Raw genomic sequence first — 21339 nt, 5'->3', positions numbered from 1 at the left:
GCTTGAAACTCATTAGTGCATAAAGACCTGCAGTCAGTTCTAGGTAGTTTATATGGTGCAAAGATTCTTCTTGAGACCAAACCCCTCCAGTGTTCTGATCTAGGAGACAGGCACCCCAGCCATGAAGGCTCGCATCTGTTTCTAAGACAAAGTCTGGTGTTGAACCAAAAATTGCTCTTCCGTTCCAAGCGTCCAAATTCTCTAACCACCAGGTCAATTCCAATATGGCTTCTTGGTTCAAGGAAACACGATCTCCGTACCAGAGTCCTGATCTCAGAGCCTTTGCTTTTATCCTTTGAAGGGCTTGGTAATTTAGGGGACCCGGAAAGATAGCTTGTATGAAAAAGGAAAAAAAAAACAGAAACCTGGCTAGTTCCCTTAAGGATAGATTTTGTTGTTTCAGGACATGTCTTATCTCTTTCCTCATTTTGGAAATTTTCTTTGGTAGAAGAAGGAGGAGGCAATTTGTGGAGTCTACGATGAAACCCAGGAATTCCATAGTCCTTGAGGGAGTTAGTATTGACTTCTCCTTGTTTATGATAAAGCCCAGGTTCTCTAAGAGGTATATTACAGTCTTCAGGTCTTGAATAACTTGAGAATGATCCTAAAACAGGATGAGTATATCATCTAGGTATATGATCAGACAAATACCTTATTCTCATAATGATGAGGCGATTGCTCTCATCATCTTGGTGAAACACCAAGGGGCTGAGAAGAGACTGAAAGGAAGAGCCTGGAATTGAAAGAGATGTTTTTTCAAAATAAATTGGAGGAAGGGTTGGTGAGCCTTGGCCATAGGAATGGTAAAGTAAGCATCTTCTAGGTCTAATTTTACCAGCCAGTATCCTTCTAAGAATAGGTCTCTCAGAAGTAAGCATGGGCGAATTTTGCGAATCTCGTGTTCGCGAATTTTGCGGATTTGCGAACTCGCAATCCGCAAAATCCGCGAATTCTCGCGAATTTGCGGATTTTTTTTTTGTGTTCGCGCGGGTTTCTGCCAGTTCGCGAGGGTTTTTGTACAATTTCGCAAACGCGAACTTACCTGTCGGGTCGCAGGTTTTGCGAACTTGTTGTTTCTACGTGTCCAGCCTGTTTGGGACACTCTTCTTCATCACTGCCACCCTCTGTCACCACTGCCACTCTCTGACTACTCATGCCACCCTCTGGCCCACCCATGCCACCCTCTGTTTCATCACAGCACCCTCTGGTTGTCCAGTGTACATTATTGTGGCAAAGCAAAGCACACCTTCCCTGCCTCAAGTGACCTGAATTAATTTGGGGCTGATTAATGTGTCACAGAATATTTTTTTAGCTGGCACCTGCTTCCTTAGTGCTTCCTGATTAGTGATCTTTTGCACTTGCTAAGTGCTTTCATTGTTGCAAAATTAGTTACAACACCTGCCCTGCCCCAACTGACAATAATGACTTAGGGGCTGATTAATGTGTCACTGGATTTGAACTTCCAGCCTTGCTCCTGCTTGTCTCCCTTAGCTGTAATTCAGGACCTTTGTGGCATATGTGTAACTATTCTGAGGGTCAGAGCAGGGTCACATAATAGTTGCAAGTAGGCAACTGAACTCTGGAGGGGCCCCTCAGGAAGCACTACAGGAAATGGCTACTAATGATGAGCTTGAACTTTTGAACCTGGTAAGTAGTTTCAGTTTTGCTAAGATCGTATTTCTGCAATTTAGCGCTTATTCGTGGGGCGCGAAGTTGAACTGGGAAGCCGCGAACTCACGCGAACAGTGCGAGCAAGCCATAAAATCCGCTGCTCGCGGATTTGCGGATTTTGCGGGAAATTCGCGAATCTCGCGGATTGCGAATTTACCGAAAATCCGCGAGCGGAACGGATTTTCCGCCCATACTTACTCAGAAGATGGATGCCCTCCATCTTGAAGTGTCTTTAAAAAAGGTATTTGTTGAGTTCCCTTGAATTTATGATGGGTCTCCATCCCTTGTCCTTTTTTTCTACACAGAAGAGTGTGCTTACAAACTTTAACATGTCCATAGTGACTTTTACAATTGCACCCTTCAGAAGCAAAGAGGACATTTCTTCCGCTATAATTTTTTCTTGAGCTAAAATAAGGGGAATTTCCCTGGGAAATGAATTTTGAATTGGAGTTCCCGTAAAATCTATCGTAAATCCGTTCAAGGTATTCAGAACCCCGGGAACTTGAGTGATTAATTTCCAGTTCTGAGAAAAGAATTTTAGTCTGCGTCCCTCTTTTGGGGGAAAAGAAGGGGGAGGGGAAAGAATCGTAGTACTCACTTTGAGGATTGGTGTCACTAGGTGCTCCTCTTGCTCTGAAGCCTCTTGAACGAAAGCCTCTTCCTCTTGGTGGATAGAATTGAGATTGATTGGAGGGTTGGTAACCTCTTCCGCTGTAACCTCTGGATCTAGAGTAGGGCCTGCGTTTGAAGCGGCCAGAAGATTAGCCCCTTCTTCCGGCCCTGCCAAAAAGGTTTTTAGAATTGAAGACTCTCTTCATATTTTAATGGGCTTTGTTTAATCTGTGAAGGTAGATACATATTTACCTACGGTCTTAATCAGGTCCTCACCAAAAAGCAAACACTTAGGGTTGAGTGGGGGTTCTTTGTCTGCCAGGTCTTTCAATTTGGGACTGATCTTGGTGAGAACCACTCTTCCTCTCCCAGAATTAAGACTGGCGTTGGCATTGCCCAATAAACCAAGGCCCTTTGGCTTCATCTTCGAATTACTTTATTGTTCAGTGGGGAGCCATTGATATAGCTATCTACAGCAACATTGATGATTTTAGCTAAGGGTCCTAGGATATCAAGGACCCGATCTTCGCAAATTTTAAGGGATCTCTCAATTCCTTTCCTGGGATCTCTCCCAAGTTTAAAATGATATTTTATCAGTTTGGGGTCAAGGTTTGGGTTTTGGCAGACCTTACCCTTAATGGATGGTCTCCAACATTTGGCTCTTAGAAGATTGCGTGTATCTCTCTCCAGAGGGTTTCTCAACCATTTCGCAATAAATTTGCTTACATGTTCATGGGGGACCCATTTAGAGCTCCTAGGATGTTTAATTTTAAGGGGCGAGAAAATCTCCTCGCCCAAAGGGTCCATAATGCTGTCTTTTGAAGAGGAAGGGGTATTTTCCTCAAAAGAGTGGGAATTAAAATCCTGGTCAACCTCATCTAAGTCAAGGATATATTCATCAGGAAATTCAGAGGAATCATCGTCATGATCGTCGTCACGAAAAACATCATCACCTTCTCTGAATTGGAGATCATCACTTTGAGCACTTGGATAGTTTGTGCCGCGAGGGACACCCATTTACCTTGTGCCACTGAGGAAACCTTTAAATGTTGTGCCGCCAAGGACACCCGATGTGTTTGAGGTGCGAGGACCTCCCATGTAATTTGAGGTGCAAGGACCTCCTATAGTGCTCTTGGGGGTACAATCGATTTTTTTAGTCTTTTTAATTTTCTTACCCCTTATTTCAATGAGGTCATCATTATTTGCAAGGTCATGTTGAACTTCTACAATATCATCTTCTTCAGAGGGGAATGATCTCTTTGACGCCATAACCTTAGATAGTGATGTCAACATACAGGATTTCATTTCCTTATGAATCATGCATTTTCCATATTAGGTATGGGGGCGGTAGCCTCATCCGAGTCTATATCAGACATTATAAAAAAACTTTAAAGGATAGATATTGAGATTATTAAAAGATTATATCTTCCTTCTTTTTTTTCTGGAAAGTATATATTATATCCCTTTTATTTATATATATATATATATATATATATATTTTAATTAATAGAGGTTATGAAAGGGTTAAGAAGAAGTTGGGAGGAGAGAGCACCAAACTGAGCGGGAATGAGCCTGGGAGTTACAGGTAAAGAACACCCAATGGAGTGGGAGTGATCTGAAAGCCAATTAAATGACAAAATAGTTCTAAATTCATCAAGAAAAGGTTCAGTGAAGGTCCGATGTCGAAAAAAAAAACAGCTGATGTACGCGCCGAACAACTGTCTGATGGCTCGAGCCCGATCAGCATTCAACATCATATCGCATTATTTCCTCATCAACAGACTCAACCACATCAGCATACAGGGAAATGCCCTCAAATGGGTCACATCATTCCTCATGGGTCAATCTGCTTCCACCCTTCACCTCGGAACCTAAGACCATCATCTGTGGTGACCCTCAAGGATCATCCCTCAGCCCCATCCTGTTCAACACCTATATGACACAGCTCACAGAAATCATCAGAACTACAGACTCAACATCATATCCTACCCAGATGACACACTACTCATCCTCTCACTCACTGAAGACCCCTCCACCACCAGAACAAATTTTGCAACGCCATGACTAGCATAGCATACTGGATGAAGATAAACTGCTTAAAGCTCAACACAGACAAAATGAAAGAGCTGATATTCTGGAATAATAGGGCAACGGCTGGTGGCCCTCTGAGTTGGGACCCACCCCCATGCCCACAGACCACACTCTCAGCTTATGTTCAATCCTCAACAGTAGACTCCCCAAAAAGCACCAAATCAACTCACTCCCATCCACCTGCTTCTAATTCCGCAAAGTCTTCGAATGAAACCTCGTCAACATCAGGAAAACTGTCACCCAGTCCCTCATCACCATCCGGCTCAAGGACGGCAACTCTCTCTACTTCAGCATCACCATCCAACTCCTAAAGAGTCTCCAGACCATACAGAATGCATCAGTCATATTCATCCTCTATCTCCCTAGGTGCACCCCTTATACCCTCCCACCTCAAGAACTTCCACTGGCTCCCCAAAGAGATGCCAGTTCAAGCTCCTGGCTCATGCCTATAAATCCCTACATTATCATGGACCAGCTTACCTAAACCACTGCATTAACTAACACCAACCCATCAAACACCTGCACTCCACCTCTCTGGCCCTCGACCACACTCCCCACATTCGCCTCAGCCACAGCAGAGGCTGCAACTTCTCCTACTTTGCTGCAAGGGCCTGAAATGACCTGCCACTCCACCTACGAACGTCACCCTGCCTGGAGGTATTCAGACGAGAACTCAAGACCTTGCTCTTTGACTGAGATCAACTATACCTCAGCACCCAGATACCCTAAGGAGTGAGGAGCTGCGCGATGTAGAAAATGATTGTTCAGTCGATAGCATGCGGTCTAAGTATTTCACATCAACTATTCCTGACCCAGCTTCAGCGTTCCTGAAAAATAGGTATATTCTGGTGTATGAATCATGCAAACCTGAGTAGAGTTTTCTCTTGTCACTGGATATTTTAATCCCCATGCATCACATAACTGCTAATTCTCTATCTACTGTCTAAAAAGGATATGTGGGTTTAGTTAATTGGGCCCCTGAGAATGCGGTAATAACCCATCCAGATTTATGCCTGGTAGTTGCAAATTTGTTTTGGTGCACGAGTGATCAGGAATAATGTAAGAGTCACATTAGGGAGATACATGGCTACAATCAATTTCAATTCACGACCTAGCAATTCCAGTCACTACAGATCTGCCTTCTAGAGCTATTGTAGTAATTGTGCTGTAAATGGGACTCCAAGAGAAACCCAAATAAGCATCCTTGATTGGAGTAGCTGGCTTCCATCACTGTTCCATGCCGCCTTCTAGAAAGTGTACTCAATTGTTGGGTTGTGAGTAAACATGGGTGAAATTTAAATCACACCAGCATAACTGGAGTAATTTGGGGAATTTTATGTTAGGCTTGTTAAGTGAAATTTCCTAATTCATACCATTACGCAACTTTGCAGAATGATTTACTACAAATTGTGCAATTTGGACTGAAAACATATCTTGAATGCATGAAACAGCAGAACATGTAACGCTGTTATCAATGGCATGCAGGAAATCACACCCATGACTACAGGGTTCATCATGTGAATTTCCGCTAAGTATCTTTAGTGGTAAAATTGGTTTGAAGATGAATGTTGCCATGATAGTGGAGTGGGTAATATGAGCTGTTATGCCTGGTGATTAAAGACTCAGCAAAAAGTAAAATGGGACTGAGGCACAAGTGACAATAAATATGCTTTACTTGACTGACCATTTGTTTTCACAAGTTTGAAGTACTGTTATTATTGCTTAGAATTTTCCAGCTTGAGCCAGGGAAATGGAGCTGGGTTTTACTTACGCATTGCCAGTCCAGGCCCTTGATAGTTTAGTCTGCAGGTCTACTGTGAGGATACAGCCACAGCATGGTGGGTGTGTAGCTCGGTTACATGCAACTTAAACCATTGCCATCTTGACCACACAGTATCAAATTGAAATAACATCAAACAAATATATCATTTTCTACAGTATAAATGCTGTGAAACCTACACTTTCATGGCAGGGAGAGGATACTTTGTGAAATGATGCATGTTAAGCCCTGGCATATCCACGCTAGTTGGCAATTACCCAACAAAAATAAATATTGTGTGCAGCTTTTCTACTTTTTGTCTGGATGTATTTAGCTTTGCTGATTCCAGAGGATCACAACTTTATGTATTTACAACTAAACCCATTTCACTTCACTTACAGTGTGGCCCCTATTCAAATGGAACCCAACATTTGTTCAGGGCTGTAGGCTGATACTAGGATAGATCAGATATCTGTAACAAGTACAATATAAGTAAATGTAGTAATACAGGTCAAAAATTTCCAATTATCTGTCGCATTCGTTTGCCATGAAGAAAAATATTTTCTTTATATTATTGCCCTTGCTATGTGTGTGTGTGCCTATCTGCTGATGTGATTTACTGGCTTAAGAATGCATTTTTCTGGTTTGCACCTTTGTATATGCATGTTTATGTTTGTCAGTGTGCATGTTGGTGTCTGTTTACGTATGCATGGTAAGGGTTATAAATGATATTTGCTTATGTTTGTGTATTTATCCTGGGATGTAGGGCAAACCAACATGTACATGCTTAGGTTTTTACTGCCACAATTGCTGTTGGGGAATTAGAAGTGTACTGAAAAGCTTTTTTCCAACACATTTGTTATGACTCATTGGCAACTTTGCAAACTAACTTGTTTGGCTATTTTTACAACACGGTGCACTTTAAAATTGCTAACCTGTATTAAAGTTCCTGGATTTCCCATTAATACAGATGCTATTTATTGGAATTCCCTATTTGGCTTATTTAACTTCCCTATAAAGTATATTGCAAATGATGCATACAATACAACTATGTCATGGGATGTCAATTGTCATACGTAGGCTGCAGTGTGACCCTACGCAACCCAAACATGTGACACAAGAGAATATAGCTGCCTGGAGCACCATTGTGCTTTTTCTGCTCTGCAGTTTAAATTTCCTGCAGTAACACGTCATAGGGAAAATTGCCTTTCACATGTAGGAATGCATCGTTTATAACCATAAGTCTCCCCAAAGTGTGCTTTGCAAGCCCACCGGGCTGATGGTAATATTATAAAATTGGGCATACTACATATTCAGTTTAGTGTGTTCTTAAAGTGAAATAAAACTTTAAAGCTAAATAGTTGTTAGTAATTAATCAGCATTTGTGAGTGAGCAGGAACACCTAACCGAACAAAGAACTGTAGGAAAGTACTATCTTTTGTGTGGTTTACCAATAGATATTTGCCATAACTTTTTTTGCTAGCTGTTGAACGCAATGCACTTTAGCCTGGTTAAACAGTGGTAAAGGGCCTTGTGAAGTTGGACTTTTATAACTGTGAAGTAAAAGGTATTTTTAGAAATTACTTTTCCACTGCCCAAAGACTCTGGTGTCTATTTTGCATTAGCCTCCAGCTGCAGGCCTCTTAGAGTTTAACCCTGAATGATGTGTGAAAACAGCTCCCGATGCAGGAGACAAAGGTTTGGGTTCAGGAAAGTGATTCTGGACTTCTGACAGGATGACCATTTGGGCAGTGCCCAAGAACCTAATCATCTTTAAAGGGGACTCCCTATTCACAGGTACATGTCAAATGACACTGCAGAGGCACTTCTTTTTCCCCAACTCAGCCAGGCTCTAATCACAGTGGGGAAGGAACTTCCCCCTAAACTCGTTTGAAGTGGCCACACGCATTGGATAGTGCATTTCCCTATACACACCTCTGGGATGAGCACAGGTTCTGCAAAAAAGAAAAAGGGTTTCACCATTCTGGATCTTGGCACAGAGGGGCACTGAGGGACTGTTTGCAGAAGGTCACACATGAAATGCCACAAACGTGATTGGGGTAACTCCTGGGAACTTTTATCCCATTGGTTAGGGGAGACTCAGAAGTCATCTCCCACAGGCTGCTGCCAGAGATAAATGTGGCATCCCCAGTACCATCCTCTCAAAACGTTCCCTGAAGGACTGGCCCTGTCTCCTCTTTGTTTCCTGAATTGAAATAAGGACTCCAAGAGTCAGAAGGATGACCTCTTGTTCAAGCTACAGGGACACAATAAAATGACCACAGCTGGGGCGTAACACTTTTTGGCACTATTTATTGGTTGGAGATTTTTGTTCTGTAATGCTTTGACTTTATTACTGTTTTACTGTTTTAATCTTGCATAAATACTAAACACATTGCCATTATACGACACCTGTCTGCTCTAAGCCATAGCTACCATGATGTTGAAAATGGGTTAGTTCAAGACATTAGTGACTCGCCCTAAAAGGTACTGTGACAATTACCTCAGGTGGGTAATATTCTCCTCAAATACTGCTAAAATGTTGTACCTTCTTCGATCTTCTTTTGTTCACCCAAAGCCTGTCCCACTGTGTAGTCTGTGCTAGACTTTTCTACTAATAGACTTAAGTGTGAGTAAAGCAAGCATTCTTCATATCCACTTCAAAAAATGTAGGATAAATAACTTTAGCGGAACCTTACCTTTATAAAATGTACTTTAGGCTGCCAGAGATAGAACTGGTTTAAAACTACTTCTGCCACTCATCACTCCTCAGGAGCTGGAATACAAATCTTTGATGGTTAGAGTTAACAAATCTGGCTAAGCAGACTGTGTCCAGCCTCCAAGCCCAGGAAGGATACAAGGATGTCAACTAGTACACATTTAACAGTGGTTTACCCTTTGGGAGTGAATAAGGACACCTGGCAGAAAAAGTATAGCCTTGATGCTTCTTTGTAGATGAAGATGGCAAAGAGGCCTTCTATTCCTCCACTGGGCCTTCCTAGTCAACAAACTACACTCACAATGGTAAGAAAAACAGCTCGCACCCTGTTGTGTGGAAAGAGTGCTCATCCACCTACGAAGCTGAATAGAGACATGACTGGTGTCAGAAAAGGTTCTGTAATTTTGATAATTTGAAAACTGAAACTGTAAATGTGCAATAAGGTTAAGAGCAAGTGCTGAAAAAAGAGCTGGTGTAGGGCAAGAAAGTAACCAGACTTTTTAGGGAAATTGTCTAATTACTGGTTCATGCATCTCTCACCATATTCCTGAGCATGGGTAAAAGGCCCTACAGTAAGAAAAAATGACTGATGACTTCAGCTGAATATAAGAGGAGTTACTCAAGGGCTCAAGGATTATTGGCTTCTGCTGGTCCCCAAGGACTGCAACTGTTCACTAAGGATCACATGATTGGCCTCCAGTACCCTTCTTCAGGGAAACAATAGCAGAAGGACCTCTGACTCCATGTGGTCCAGCTGATGACAAAGGGCAGGACCCTTGCAGTTCAATTGGATGGCGAGAGACCTGGTACCTAAAAGCCTGCTTCGAGGAGCTAAGTGCTGCAGGACTGACCATAAGGATTTTTTCAATAGTTGGAGAAAAGTGGGACGTAGACATGCTTTCAATCTCCAGTGGACTGGGACATTGTGCTGTGGTTCTCCTTAGGGGGTTACACTCAAGGTGGGCATGAAAACCAGTCTTGTTCCACTCAGATTTTTGCCACACAGAAAGTGGGTTTAGCGTGACCTCATGGTAAAGGTCCTTGGCTGCAACCATGAGCCTTGCTCTGTTGAATGAATTTGAAAATAGAAAAATTAACTCAGTCTGACGGTACAGCCTTAGATGGGGCCAACACAGCAAATCTATTTGACCTGACAAATGTACTCCCTTAGTATGATTTACATCTTTTTCGCACACTGAGCATTTGGAACCAAAACCACTAGCTTTAGCAGCAGCTCGATGATGGCAATGCCAGCGTCAAAGGACACTTGCTGACCTCTGCACTGGACAAAACCCTGTTTCAGTATGTTGACTTACTGGTGCATCCGATTTCTGCTCCTTCATTGTCAACCTGAAATTGCACCTAAGTCCTGGTCAAAGGCAAACTGTTGTATTTCATTGTTTTTTTTGTTTGATTCTGCTAGGCGCCTTTTGTCTTCACCTTTTAAAAATGCATATCTCCGTTTCTCTTATCTGAATTTTAATATATATTGTCTTTTTGCTTATTATTTCATTCCCTATTTAATTATTCGTTTTGGAAATGTACTATATTTTATTCTTTTCGTTAAAATGTTTAGTACTGCTTGGACGTAACATGGGCATCTCTGAGGATAGCCTGTTGCTTGTGTTATAGAGGCTCGGCGCCTCTCCCAACTGAATTTTTGGTCTAACCAGATTGTGCTTATTACGCTGGCAAGGGTCGTCCTCTCCCCAATTAATCAAGTCTTTCTGACAGTTCCAATTATGCGCACTGTGCATTATGTTTTCATATTCCATTACTCCTTGTCTTTGTGTCTTAAAATATGCAATCATTGTTCAATAATCATGCAGGTTCTGTTTTTCATGCCTATATTTTGCGAAAATACAGTGTCAATCATAGTTGTATAAACAAACACAAACTAAGTTCCTTTTTATACTTTCTTTTCATTTAACTACAATGTTAATCACTTTTAGTGTTAGTGTGGCTATGGTGCACCATTAAAGCTTAAAGAAGTAGAGGGTGTCACCTGAGAGGTCTTTTCTCCACCCCTGTCCATGGTGGAGCTTATAAATAGCGTTAAATCAGGATCACCATTAGACCCATGTCCTCCATGTATCGTTAAATCAGTATCCAACCTAATTGCCCCAGTACTTAGCAACATCTGTTATTCCATATTTCAGACAGGTGTTTATCCCCCTGTCTGGAAAAAGGCAATCGTAACACCTCTTTTAAAAAAACCCGCTCTAAATCCTTTAGAGCCAAAAAACTACCATCCTATCGCCTCTCTCCCTTATCCTTCCAAAATAATTGAAAAGGTAATGAACCAACAGTTGTCGACTTTTATTGATCAGAATGATCTACTTGACAACACGCAGTTCGGTTTTAGGAAGGGCCATGGGACGGAGACTGCTTTGATAAAAGCTGCTGAGGAGGTCAGGATAATCATGGACAAGGGTGGTGTAGCTATCCTGATACTCCTTGATTTATCTGCAGCCTTCGACACGGTCGATCACACCGTCCTGATCGACCGTGTCGCTGCCTTCGGCATTCAGGGCAGGGCCAGAGCAACGCTAGCATCTTTCCTGGCTAACCGAGTACAGTCCGTGAAGATGGGATGCCTTTGCTCTCCTGATTTCACTCTCCCATGTGGCGTTCCCCAGGGCTCCTCGCTAAGTCCGACACTTTTTAACATCTACGTGTCGGACTTGGCGAGGGTAATTAAGTCGTTCGGTATAGGTCTAACATCATATGCCGACGAGACACAGCTGGTCCTGGAGATACACAAAAATGGAGAAGCAGTGGCAGCGAACATTCAGGAGGGCATGAAGGCCATCAGTTCATGGATGAACCGGAATTGTCTAAAGCTAAATTCCGACAAGACGGAGGTGATGGTTTTTGGCGAACTAACTCCGTCTTGGTCTCCGGTCTGGTGGCCTTCGGAACTGGGAGCTCCTCCACCACCAGTAGCCAAGGTGAAAAACTTGGGCGTGCTTTTCGACAATAAGCTTACGTTCCTTAGCCATGCCAACGCCGTGGTGTCAGCCTCCTTCTTTACCCTAAGAATGGTGAAGAAACTGCTCCCTTTTCTTCCCCCAACTGCAGGTAAAACCTTAATGCCCTCCTTGGTGTTATCCAAGGTGGACTATTGCAATGGTCTATTGCTTAACGCACAAAAGCAAGTTTTGAGCAAATTACAGCTTGTCCAAAACGCTGCTGCAAGGATTCTCATGGGCATACCCAAGCACGCTTCTATCTCTCCTACAATTCACGAGCTCCATTGGTTACTAATAAGAAGCCCGATAAAGTTTAAGGCCATGTGTATCATTCACAAGGCCTTGAACAATAATGGACCTGATTTCTTCAAAAGAGCATTCAAAGTGTACAAACCCAGTCGAACACTACGTTCTTCCTCGGCCCAACAGCTCCAAATCCCATGCACAAAAAAAGTATCATGGGGAGATAGACGTTTTGTAGTGGCAGCATCAAAATTATGGAATCAGATCCCTTCCTTTGTCAAAGATCATTCTTCACTACTTTCATTTCGAAAACATCTCAAGACTTGGCTCTTTAATCAGTAAGATGTCAGTGGAAGCCTCGTAATCTGCAAACTCTAGCGCCGAGACACCGTAAGGTATTTGCGCGCTTTAGAAATTTACAAAAATAAATAAAATAAAAAAAAGAGCAATTAGGACATGTTCGCTTTTGACAGCTGGGGTCAAACTCACAAGGTGGGAATCTTTTACCTTATAACAAAGTCTCTATGTATGTATTATCCTGTATTTCATCTTTCAATACATGAGGCAGACAATTTGCTCGAGAAGCTCATCCTTGATTCATTAGGTGTGTATTGCAATGGTTTCTTATTTTGTGTAACTTGTTCTCACGGATGGTTACATATGTGTTCGTCATTTAGTACAGCAGCAAACACTCTTGTGAAGCCGTCTCTACTTCAGTGCAGCACAAAGTTTAATGCACTAAAAGCCAGGACCTGTTTCTGCCTTTTACTTTGGAGTGTAAATTAAATCATTTCCAAATCTTTTCAGTCAGTAGTCCAAGGGACATTTTACACACTCATCCATTGTTTCCGTTGCCTATAGGTTTAAAGAGAACAAAACCGTTAGATTTATTGTTGCCAGTCTTTGAAATGGCAGTATCAGTCTGAGATTTCCCCATGCCTATCATGAACATCATTTAGGGGTCGCTAAGGGTAGGACCTGGTATCTTGATGTAAATAAGATGCAGACCACAGGAACAGGTAAGCTGTATGAAAGCTTTAATGCAGCACAGAAGTAAGTAGGTCAGCTCCCCGTCCAACCAGAGCTCCAACTGCCAACAGGGCGAAGGAGAACTCCAGAACCCAGAACACAAGGAGAGATCTAGAGTGCTGGCCCAAGGAAGAAGCAAAGCACTGTACAACATATCTCCCCCCTTTGCAAGGAAAGAAAGCACAGGAAAAAAAGGAAAGGAACACTAATGCACATAGTCATTCAGGTACAAGGGTGGGCGACGGGAGCGAGAGCTCCTCAAACCGACATCAACCAAGGAAGAGGAAGAAGGAGCAGGAGCACGAGGTACAGAAGCAGGAACAAGAGAGGTAGGAGCGGAATCAACCACAGAACTACTATGATATGTACATAAAGAAGTGGAGGCATCGCCACCACCCACCTCCCCCCGTCCAGTTGGCAAGGGGATGGGAGAAGAAGGACCACCAGAGGACAGTAAATAACCATTACAACCATCAAGCTGAGCAGGAAACAGGTCATCAGAAGAAGAATCTTTACGTTTCTGGTAGAGTGCTACCCTCCGGTAATTCCAACTTTCACCATTGGCCAAGACAATGAAGTGAGGAAAAACCTTCTTGACTCTGTAGGGACCCCTAAACTTGCTAAGACCCTTAGCAAGTCTCCCCGGCTTAACCTTAACCAGGTCACCCACAGAGATGGGCAAGGGGGTGCTGTCATGAATTAAGGGGACATCGCCACCAGAGCCCTTCAACCACGCAGGGGTCAATTTACTTACTGGTGTGCGACCACGCATTAGTTCAAAAGGAGACTTTTCACCACTCCTATGAGGTGTGGAGCGGTAAGCCCAGACCAGTTCCTGGACACGCTCATCTGAAAAGCAGCCAGTCTCTACAAACATCTGAATCACGCCCTTAACAAGGCGATTCACCCTTTCACAAAGGCCATTACCCTGTGGGTTGTAAAGACTAGTCTTCTGATGTCTGATGCCACAATCATTAACAAAAGAAGTCATTTTCGAGGACGTGAGTTGAGTCCCATTGTCTGAAATAAGGACAGAAGGATACCCCTCGTTGATACAAATACCCTTCAAAAACTTAATGGTGGCATCAGTAGTGATCTCTTTTACAAATTGTACACACAGCCATTTTGAAAAACAATCGATTAGAACAATTGCAAAACGGTGATCAGTAGGTAGCTCACTCATGGGGCCTATGAAGCCTATGCAGACACTATGCCAGGGAGAATTCTCAAAAACAATTTTATGTGTGGACTGAGAGCCCAAAACTTTGAGGCGCTTCTCGCCTTCCCTGCAGAAACTACACTTCAATACACAATCAACTGCATCGTTATCGATAGAGGGCCACCAAAAGTTCTGTTTGACACGGCGTTGAGTGAGACTTTGACCCAAGTGTCCCTCATGGGCCAAGTCTAGAATCCTCCTTCTTAATAGATCAGGAGGGACAAAGCGATCACCTCGCATCAAAACTTCTTTTCCCTCTAAAGAAAGTTCATCCAAAATTTTCAGGAAGGGTCTGACGGAAGGACTAACAGTACTTTCCCTCCTTGTACCATTGGAAACAAGACTGATAACAGCCTTCAAAGTCAGATCTTCCTCCATGCCCTTGGACCATTCATCACGGGAAAATGAACCACCGCCCACCAACAAAACGTCCTCCATTACAGCAACCGCAAGATCATCGGACGTGATCTCAGAACCACAACAAGTGGAAGGAATAGGGAGCCTAGACAGACAATCCGCTTGGATATTCCTCCACCCATGAACAAATTCGATCTCGCACTGATAGTCCTGCAAGCGAGAAGCCAGTCTCGCCAACCTTGGGGAACCCTTACCAGCCCCACCAGGAGCTAGAACGTTTAAAAGAGGTTTGTGGTCTGTACGTAAAACAAACTTGTAACCCCACAAGTAGGTTCGAAAGTAACTCGTTCCCCAGACTGCGGCAAGAGCCTCACGCTCTATTACCGAGTAGTTTGACTCAGAGGTGGACAGAGGCCTAGACGCGAATGCTATGGTTTTCTCAACGCTACCATGTCTTTGTAAGAGAACTGCACCAAGGCCAATGGCACTGGCGTCAACCATCAGGATGGAGGACCGAGCAGTGTCAAAAGGGGTGAGGACATTTGCAGATTTAAGTTCCCCTTTGATCAGTTTAAAACAGGATTCATGCTCAGTGGTCCAACAAAACTTGACACCTTTTTTTAGTAAGGATCTCAGGGAAGCAGTCTTGGATGAGAAATCTCTTACAAATTTTGAGTAAAACTCGATCAAGCCCATAAAGGACCGAAGTTGATCCTTATCAACTGGGGAGGGTGCTAGCTCAATGGCTTCAATTAAGTTTTTCTTGGGTTTAATGCCTTCTTCTGACAAACAAAATCCTAAATACTCTTTCTCTTTCAACAGAAAAGCACACTTCTCTTTTCTTAAAGTTAAACCAGCCTCATCCACCCTAAGTAACACATCTTGCAAGATTTTGTTGTGTTCTTGTAGAGAATTACCATAAATCAAGATATCGTCTTGAAAATACAGCACCTTATCAAGACCCTTAAAGACTTCAGAAACAAGTCTCTGGAATACGCTAGCGGCTGAGACTAGCCCAAAGGGTAGCCTAGTGAATTGGAATGTGCCTTCACTGGTGATAAAAGCAGTTAAATGCTTTGAGTTATCATCCAGACAAATTTGATGGTAGGCGTGTTTAAGGTCCAACTTACTGAAGAACCTTGCCCCTCTAAGGGTTGACACCAATTCACCGATGTTTGGTAGGGGAAATACATCGGCTACAACACACTTATTTAGGGAACGAAGATCCACACAGAACCTGATCTTGTTGTCCGGTTTCTGCGAGATCACAACAGGCGAAATCCAAGGAGATGCTTCGATGGGTTCAATGATACCCCCTTGGAGCATTTCCTCAAGGGTAGCCTTAACTTCATCTCGTAAAGCAAAGGGCACCCTCCTTACCTTGTGTTGAACAGGTGAACTGCCCTCCTTGAGAATTATGCGATGTGAGTAGCCAATAAGTTCACCCAACTGGTCCCTAAAAACATTTTTATATCTGGCCAAAATATCCTCCAAGGATGAGGTCTCAACAATAGAAATCGGATTATCGGACCTAGGATCAACCACAATGTGCAGATCATATTGATGGTGACGGCCTAAGATTGCTGGACCATCTGCTGATATATATATTTTTCCATAAGCTGATCTGCCTTTGAAGTCAATTTCAGCTTCAAAGAATCCTAGCATGTCAATTTTCTCACCCTGGTAACCAGACGGGAAAATGTCGCACGTCTTCAAAGCTCTTTCGCCCCACACACTCTTCATCAATGAAGTGGGAATTATGGTCCACTTGGAACCTGTATCAACCATGAGTGTAATGACTTTCCCATCAACAACAAAATCATCCTTAAAAGGATTACCCCTCTGGTTATCACACGCGCACACTGTGTCAGTCAGAACTAAGATTTTGTTAACATCACGTCTCAAATCATCACATTCATTAACAACTGTAACTCTTGAATTATTCTTATTCCTACACATTTTAGCAAAGTTTCCCGTCTTACCACAACGTAGACACTCTTTGTTGTTTGCGAAACAAAATTTCCCATCCGAAGAATGAGAAAAACTACCACACCTAGAACACATCTTTTGATTACTCTTGCTAAAAGATGTCTGTTGTACATTCTTTTTCTGAAGAACATAGCCTTTCTTTCTAACAATTGCAATGGCAGTGGCTTCATCGTCACTATTTTCGCTAAAAGTACCCTTATGAGAGATTTCTGCCACTTTGGTTTCCAGACCACTTTTCTGTAGTTCCCTCATACACTTTTCGCTTTCCTCCACGACTTTGGCAAGTTCTATGGCATCTTTCAATGTTGGGTTCTTCGCCGCCCATAAACGTTCTTGCACTTTTCTATTGTTGGCTTGAACAACTAGCTGGTCTCTAATTAATTCGTCCGCCATCTGGCCAAAGTTACATTTGATTGATAACTCGCGCAGTCTTGCTACAAACTCATCAATGCTTTCTTCAGCCAATTGTTTATTTTTATAAAATTTGTATCTTTGAAGGATAAGATTTTCCTCTTTACCAAAACGGGTTTCTAATCTTGTTACAGCCTCTTTAAACTCATCAAAGTCAGCTTGTGATCCTGCAGGTAGTACTTGTGGTAAATATCTGAACAAGCGCTGTCCCTCTTTACCCAAAGTGGTCATTAATAGTGCTTTTTTGCGTTTAGGTGAATAGTCCTCTCCGTCCAGAGCTTCAATATAATTATAGAACATGACTATCCAGTCTTCCCACGCTATAGGAGGATTGCCTGGCTCTGACAAAAATTGAGGAGGAAGGGCGACATTGATCGATTGAGCCATGTCTTTTAATGACTACCAACAGGGAAATGAGAAACAAGTACACCAAACAGTAGAGCAAAATGAGTTGAAGATAAATGCTTACTCTTATCAAAGGAGAAGATCTGTGGCGAAGAAACGATGCTTAACACTCAATCACGAGCGTTTCCATGGAGATTGTCAACAATGTAGGGGAATACCAGTGACGCTGCCGCTTGAGCGATGCTTTTCCGCTTCTCGTCGCGTGCGCGATGCTCTTCTGTTCCTCGGCGTGTAACCAAGGTAACAGTAAACAATGAAGAGTAATGCTGCCAAAATGGCCGACGACGTCGTGCGTGTATTACGTTACACGTCAGACGTTCCGTTCCAGCCACATCGTGAATCTACGCGCATGAGAGATGCGCTTCAGTGACACTGCGTTGCTACGCGACTCACCGGACAAAGGAAGTTGGCCTCGGTGACGTTGCCGCTTGAGATGCGTTGACAAATGACTCACAGGATTCGAAGACGTAGGCTGGTGATGTAGCTGCTTGCGGTCTGTTGCTAGGAGACGCGTTGCTGTGTGACTCACCAAAGTCTCCAGACGTTGGTACAGATGACGTCACTTACTGCGCCACAAATGTGAAAATCGGCAAGAAAGTCCATAAAACTATTTCCCAAGATGTCGCAGTCACTGATAAGACGGAAGAAACATTTCGCATTCACGCTGTGCATCACACGTGGATTCTCGAGGGAGTTGATGCGCTACTTCTCTGTAGAGTTTTCTTAGGCTGCAGCATTAACAAGGAAGCGATGGTCGGACATCTCGCCAGCCCAAGTCGCCAAATGATGTAAATAAGATGCAGACCACAGGAACAGGTAAGCTGTATGAAAGCTTTAATGCAGCACAGAAGTAAGTAGGTCAGCTCCCCGTCCAACCAGAGCTCCAACTGCCAACAGGGCGAAGGAGAACTCCAGAACCCAGAACACAAGGAGAGATTTAGAGTGCTGGCCCAAGGAAGAAGCAAAGCACTGTACAACATATCTCTGGCGTGTCTATTTTGACCAGTAGGGTCCACTGTGCAAACGCCGGCCCAAATAGAAGAAAATGCCAGGCAACCCTTGAATGCTAAAGGCTAGGGAGACTGGCTTTTGAATGGCAGGGCCCAAGCTGAGTGGGCGCTCCTGTCCAGTCAGTGAATCACAGTCCTAGGGGTCATTGTTAATATTTTTTTAATAATAGTATTCTGCACAACTGGCAGCACAAATGGTTAGAAAGTGGTTCATTTAGGCAATCCACCCAGGATTGATTTCCTGAAGGAGAAGTAGAGTGTAAAAAAAGACAGAGAGGGGTCCAATAAAACGAAAAATGAATAGATAGATACATAGATAGATAGATAGATAGATAGATAGATAGATAGATAGATAGATAGATAGATAGATAGATAGATAGATAGATAGATAGATAGATAGATAGATAGATAGATAGATAGATAGATAGATAACTCTTTGGGGGTGAGGTTGTGAGGGATGACATAAATGGCACAGAAGTTGCACATTCGAGGGACTAAATATGCTCTTTGCTTTAGGCTTCCTTGGCCTGTCCTAATAGACGAAGCCTACAGACTGTGTCTGAACTCTGCTAGTGAACATGTGGACACAGTCACCCATAATACTGAAAACAGAACACATCTTGAACTCCTGATTCTCCCTATCAAGGCCCCAAAATAAACCTCCATGACATGCAAATGATAACATTCAATGACTCGTCAGGGCTAATAAGCACTTTATAAATCCAATTTCACTGCATTGAACAAATGATTTCCTCTCTCTCTGTCCCTACATTTCTCTTGAAGTACTGAGTATTAAATTAAATCAATTAATCAGTAGGTGTGTTGAGTGCTTATTAAGGCGCTTGAAAGCCGCCTTAATAAGGTTTTGCCTTTTCAACACCCGTGACTTTAAACAAAAATAAAAAGCCCATACAGAAATTTGCATCTAGACTATGAGACTGCAGTGATCCTTCATCAATGCCGCTCATCCAGTCATGAACCAGGGCAGACTGTCCCAGCTTTGGGTCCCTGCGTCCAGTGATAAAGTATCTCTGTACCCTCACATCACTGAAAGTTGGGGAAAATGGACAGCCCACTCTTGATTGAGCAGGTGACTCTCTGATCTTTGTCTGTTAATGAATGGCGTTATCACTGCTGAACACTTCTCTGTGTCCTTGGGATGTCTCTTTGCTCCATTTCGGATTGTGTCACCCCATGCAGCCAACATGTCACCACTTGTGCCATATGAAGTGTTATGCTGTTAAAGTGGTGCATAAAGACACCTTCACCGTATTATAAATATGAGGCAGCATCGAGCCTGGGAGGGGAATTTATGGGAATTGGAAGGCAGACATTCTTCAGATCAGTTTATCTCCTCATGCTTCATTCTGCCTGGGCATCGAGTGATGTATGTTGTGAATTGGTAGACAGTATTTTTAAACGAAGCCTGTCATTTGCAATATATCTGCCAACATTATAAGCTAGCGCACTGCAGATTCCTCACCTGTCATGGGGATTGTGTTCAATTTGCAGGTTTACGTTTTCGCATGCTCCAAACTGTCGAGTTTTTGAACAGCTAGCTTATGAGATCGTTACCTATGTCCGTAAATTACAGCACAGAAGGAAAAGGTAAAAAGTGTTGTGAGAATGTAAGCATATATTAGCATGTACTTTAACGTTATTGCTTTTATTATTAATAAAAATATGAATATCAGTGTATCAATATATTATTTAATCAAATATGGATGTGGTTTATTAATGGTCTGAATTGTCCTTTATCCTCAATAATGCTTACAACGTTCCTTTGTTCTAGTAGGTCCAAAAGCCATTTCCTTCTATGTAGAACATGTTCACATTTCTGCAAAGTTAACCTCATTTTCAAAGTTGGAAACTAGGAGAATAATGACCTCAGTATTGCATTAATGACCAATGTCTTCTCATTAAGGGTATCTCATTCCATCCGGAGATGATCCAAGCATCTGTTCGTAAGATAAGTGTATACTGAAAGTAACACGTTTCTTGTACTTGATTATGTTTTGAGACATACCTGGTCCCTTGAAATGACAATTCTCTCCTAATTATTTGCTGTGCTGCTCACTATTTTTCCAATAAAAGCAAGTTGGACTTTTTGGCTTCAAATATTTTTTTGTGTTGTATTTTAACCCCTTAGCTGCCGGGCCATTCCGCCGCAGCGCTAAGGGGGAGGTGGGGCCGCGCAGCGCTCCCGTACTAATGACTGAATCTCTCCGTCACGGCCCTCGGGTGGGCTGTGCTTGTGACGGAACGGTTCCATCACGGCTCCGCCCGCTCTTTAGAACGTCAGCACAGGCGCGGAATTCGCGCCATGCAGGCGCGGCGAGCGGGCCATGACGGAACCGTTCCATCACCAGTACAGCCCACCAGAGGCTCGTGACAGAACGGTTCCGTCACGAGCACACAAAGGGTTAAACGGTGGTTCATTGGCCGTGGAAAATCAACTGTAAAACATTAGAAATGAAATATTGGCATTTGTAAAGCGCACAGCCACCTCCGGAGAGGTGTCCTGGCGCTGGGGGCCGTTGGAAAGATTAAGCAAGCTACTGCCCAGAGTCACATGGTGCTGAGCTAACCTGCCCCCGGAGCCGGGGATTGAACCAATGACCCTGTGGTACAGAGTCATGCACCCTGGCCACTGCACCACACCTCTTCCACATTAGATGGGAGGGCAATAATTGATGAGCCCAGGGACTAGAGGTAAGGGAATTTCCCTAAATGGAATGGGGAGGAGCATGACCCTGGTCCTGGAATATTTGTCAAAAGAGTGAGGACAATTGACCCAAAATTTAGGAAAAGTTTAACTGCTTACTGTAAATGTGTTTGCTTGCATTTCATAG

Source organism: Lissotriton vulgaris, chromosome 6, assembly GCF_964263255.1.
Source record: "Lissotriton vulgaris chromosome 6, aLisVul1.2, whole genome shotgun sequence".
NCBI classification, from domain to species: domain Eukaryota; kingdom Metazoa; phylum Chordata; class Amphibia; order Caudata; family Salamandridae; genus Lissotriton; species Lissotriton vulgaris.
The sequence above is the reverse complement of the archived record's forward strand: the minus strand, read 5'-3'. Positions refer to the sequence as shown.